Source organism: Phocoena phocoena, chromosome 12 (assembly GCF_963924675.1).
Source record: "Phocoena phocoena chromosome 12, mPhoPho1.1, whole genome shotgun sequence".
NCBI lineage: Eukaryota > Metazoa > Chordata > Mammalia > Artiodactyla > Phocoenidae > Phocoena > Phocoena phocoena.
This window is the reverse complement of record NC_089230.1, coordinates 57,375,455-57,379,501: the sequence shown is the minus strand read 5'-3', so window position 1 is coordinate 57,379,501 and position 4,047 is coordinate 57,375,455. Positions and strand designations below refer to the sequence as shown.

General features: G+C 41.0%; 1 pseudogene; it reads right to left on the bottom strand.

Moving 5' to 3' along the window:
- Window positions 1-354: 354 nt before the first annotated feature.
- On the bottom strand, window positions 355-549 carry LOC136132335 (H/ACA ribonucleoprotein complex subunit 3 pseudogene; annotated as a pseudogene).
- Between the last annotated feature and the right edge of the window lie 3,498 nt (window positions 550-4,047).

The following is a 4,047-nucleotide window of genomic DNA, read 5'->3' as shown; positions in this document are numbered from 1 at the left end:
ATGTTAGTTTGTATAACAAACAACTCCAAAATTTCAGTGAGCTTAGTTCAACAAGAGTGTTTTCTGTTCACGTTACAGGATGAGGTGTAAGGGTAATACTTTTATTCTTTCAAACCATTTTAATAACCTGGCAGTGATTCAAAGTATGAAAAGAAGATTTAAACTTCTTCCCTTTAAAAAGGATACTACTATGATTGCCTCACAACAAGCATGATCAAAGGCAATGATGAGACCGGATTCCAAAGAGCAAGGGTTGTAGGAAGGCTTCAGGGCTCACAGATTGAAGAGCTTGGTTTCAGAAAGTCTCTTAAGGGCTAGCAGGCAGCAGAAGAGACATGAAATTTTAAGACAGCCTCAGAGAATGGGGCACGGTTGCTGGGTCATGAGCACCTTGAAGCGTTTATTGATGGTGATTTGGTGTCAAGAATATTTGTCATCTGGGGAGAAGTGAACGGGATGGGTGGAACAGGTCTGTTGTCCCATAGGGTCAAGTTTCTTCACCGTATAGACCCGGTCCCCCTGCTCTTTGAGGTAATACTGGAAAAACATAACCACACCAAAGTCAGAGGTTCCAATTCCATCCACAGCTGCCTCTAACTGACCAATGTAAGGGTAGTTCTGCTCACCAGTGTGGGACCCAGACTCCTCCTGTCTAGTACCTTCTCCATATTCTATGGCCTTGGAATCCATCACTGGATCTTCTCCATCCACCCTACAGAAAGGAAGCTCAAGAGAGTGCAGAAGTAGCCTGCATCACTCCCACCACTTTTTCTTGGCCAGCATTTAATCATTTGGCCCCACATAGATGCAAAGAGACTGGAGGATATAATCTAGCAGCATGCCCAGAAGAGAGGAGAACAAGGTTCTGAAAAGACATCCTCATTCTTACTAATCATCCTTGGCACAAAGGGCGTTCGTAGGCAGGCTACTTGAGATGTAAAGATGAAAAGAGAAAGCAATGTCTTTAAAGTCTATCAAAACAATGGCATAGTTATGATGTGATATTTTACGAGCACTAAATGGCTTGGCCCATAGTAGGGGCACAAAAATTTTTAGCTATTTCATTAATTGTGGTATATGAATTTACAAATCTTGGGCACATTGTACACCAAATACCCTGTGTGAGACCGTACAACATCCTCTCCACAGACCTTTCAAAACCTATGTATATGTTTCGTACTGTCCCTTTGCTCGACTAAGAGAAAAACAGAATATCCTTTGCAATAAAAGGATAAAACCAAAGCCCTAAAGAAACATTAAATTCCATATTTTGTAATAATCCTGCTCCTTATTTCTCCCAGTCCTCAGCTCAGCTTCTCTTAGTTATTTTTCTGAGAGTCCTCAGAGTGGAAAAGAGTAATAGTGCGAAGGTATTTTATGTGACCTGATAACACTGTTGTATTATCCATCAAGAATATGATCTTCCTCAGTTTCTCTGTCTCATAGCTCTCATTTTAAAATGATCTAGAATTCCACTTTCTTTTACAGAAGGTCCTAGAAAACCAATTAAATAGAGAGTATCGTTTCAAAGAGTAATATACCAACCAACCTTCACAAACATAGACCTGTTAAATAGAAAGAAAATATGACCTGATTCAAATCTAAAGGTGACTTGTATCTGTCAGGCCATTGAAATACACCAGCATATTTATTTCTTCCATGATGGTACCCTATAAGAGTTAACTCAGAAATGTGTCAGGAATTATGTTTATTTTATAGATGCTATCGTTATCAATGGGGAAAAACATCCCTTCAAAAAAGCACTAGTTGGTTTTTGTAAAAATTTTACCTTTTGAGTCTAGGAGAGTTTGTTTCAATCACTTTCCAGCAAGAAGAATAAGCTACCTATATAATGTTGACAAAATGGAATCACAAAATAAAACTGAATTATCTTCCTAATACCTCTGATAAGACAACACCAACTCACATATTCTGTGTATTTACCAGATGGTGGTCTGGATACTTTGAGGTAGGTTCTATTACTAACCCCATTTTACAGATGGGAAAATGGAGACCTGGAGAAGTTAAGTGACTTGTCTAAGGCGATGGTGCTGGTTTGGGGCAAAGCTATAATTTGAATAGAGAATCTTGTTCCAGAGTCCAAGTTCTTAACCACAACCAGTCATTAAAAACTAAGGGGTGACAAACTCTCTAAAACTGATACTCAATGCAATATGTTAAATATTTCTCATGCCACTTCTGTGTAGGAAAACAACTACTTGGTATTCCAAGCCAATGGCTGATCCCTAGTCCTGAATATAGGTGGAAAAGTGATGCAACTAAGGAAACTGTTTACTAGCTTCCTCCTGTCCCCACTCTCTACCAAAAATCCCTCTCCCTGAAAGTGGCTGTGTGCTCCAAGCATCAGACTGACTCTGGACAGTATGGAAATTTGATGAGGGCAAAGAGAAACCAAGAACTCCGTGGTGTTATCTCCCAAAGGGGTTTAGGTGGGCCAGGATGACAGAGTCACAGGCTCTTCAGTAGTTCATGTTCTTGTGCATCTTGAAGACCGAATTTCCTTGCCCAGATCCCTGGTCCCAATTCCAACTGAAGAAGGTGGCTTTGATGTGAAGTCGCACAGCCAACACCTAGGAGAAGGAGCCCCACACAGCCAGTCTCCTGGAGAGGGCTGGGGTCTCTTCCGCAGAGGATGCTGTCCCTCTCCCCTCCCCATGAATAAGCAAAGCTCAAGCTTACAGCAAGCCACAGAGGGGATGTATTTTCTCCAATTTTTACAATATGGGATAATGGATAACGGATGGATTGCAAAAGAAGATACTCAAATGTTCTTGGTCCTGTTTGCTTTTTGCAGTTGGTGTTTGCCTTGCAAAGCGTGAAAGCCTGTTGGGGTTTTTGTTTTGTTTTGTTTTGTTTTGGGAGGGTTTTTTGGTACATTGAAGGGTATTAACGTTTTACGGAGAGGAGATGGATTGGTCTTTTTGAAGTGCTCGCTGTGCTATTATTGCTCAAAGAATGAAATCAGTTCCGCATTAAGCTAAGGCTCTCATGGTAGCCTGGGAGGCAGAGGCACATCATGTTTCCACTTTCTGAACTCAAGGCACACAGCTCAGAGAAAGTTGTGGGATAGCTCAGATCTGCTTAGAACAACTTGCAAATTAGTAGCTATAACTGGATCAAAACTACCCAGCTGTTGTTTGTTGCTAAATGGGTGCCACACAGAGAAGCCCCTCTTATCCCCAGTGGGAAAAAGGCCTCAGTAGGACTGCAGGTTAGACAAGACTGAGGAACCCTCTCAGAGAGTCTGCCACTTTTACACAAACTTTCCAAATTACTGTCTAATGAGAAAACTTGAGAACCCTTCAAAAATGCACTCAGCCATAATTCAAAAAGACACATGCACCCCAATGTTCATTGCAGCACTACTTACAATAGCCAGGACACGGAAGCAACCTAAGTGTCCATCAATGGATGAATGGATAAAGAAGATGTGGCACATACATACAATGGAATATTACTCAGCCATAAAAAGTAATGAAATTGTGCCATTTGCAGGTACGTGGATGGACTTAGAGACCCTCATACAGAGTGAAGTAAGTCAGAAAGAGAAAAACAACTATCGTATGATATTGCTTATGTGTGGAATCCAGAAAAATGATACAGATGAACTTATTTGCAAAGCAGAAATAGAGACACAGAGGTAGAGAACAAACATATGGATGCCAAGGCGGGGAAGGGAAGGTGGAATGAATTGGGAGATTGGGATTGACATATATACACTACTATGTATAAAACAGATAAGTAATAAGAACCTACTGTATAGCACAGGGAACTCTCCTCAGTGCTCTGTGGTGACCTAAATGGGAAGGAAATCCAGAAAAGTGGGGATATATGTATACGTATAGCAGGTTCACTTTGCTGTACAGCAGAAACTAACACAACATTGTAAAGCAACTATACTCCAATAAAAATTAATTTTAAAAAAACGCACCCAGCCATTCAGAGTGAATGAAGGACACGCTATCTTCCCTTGCTCTTCCTCATTGTCATGCCCGAAAGCTGAGCAGAGTTAAGTGCCACGATGAA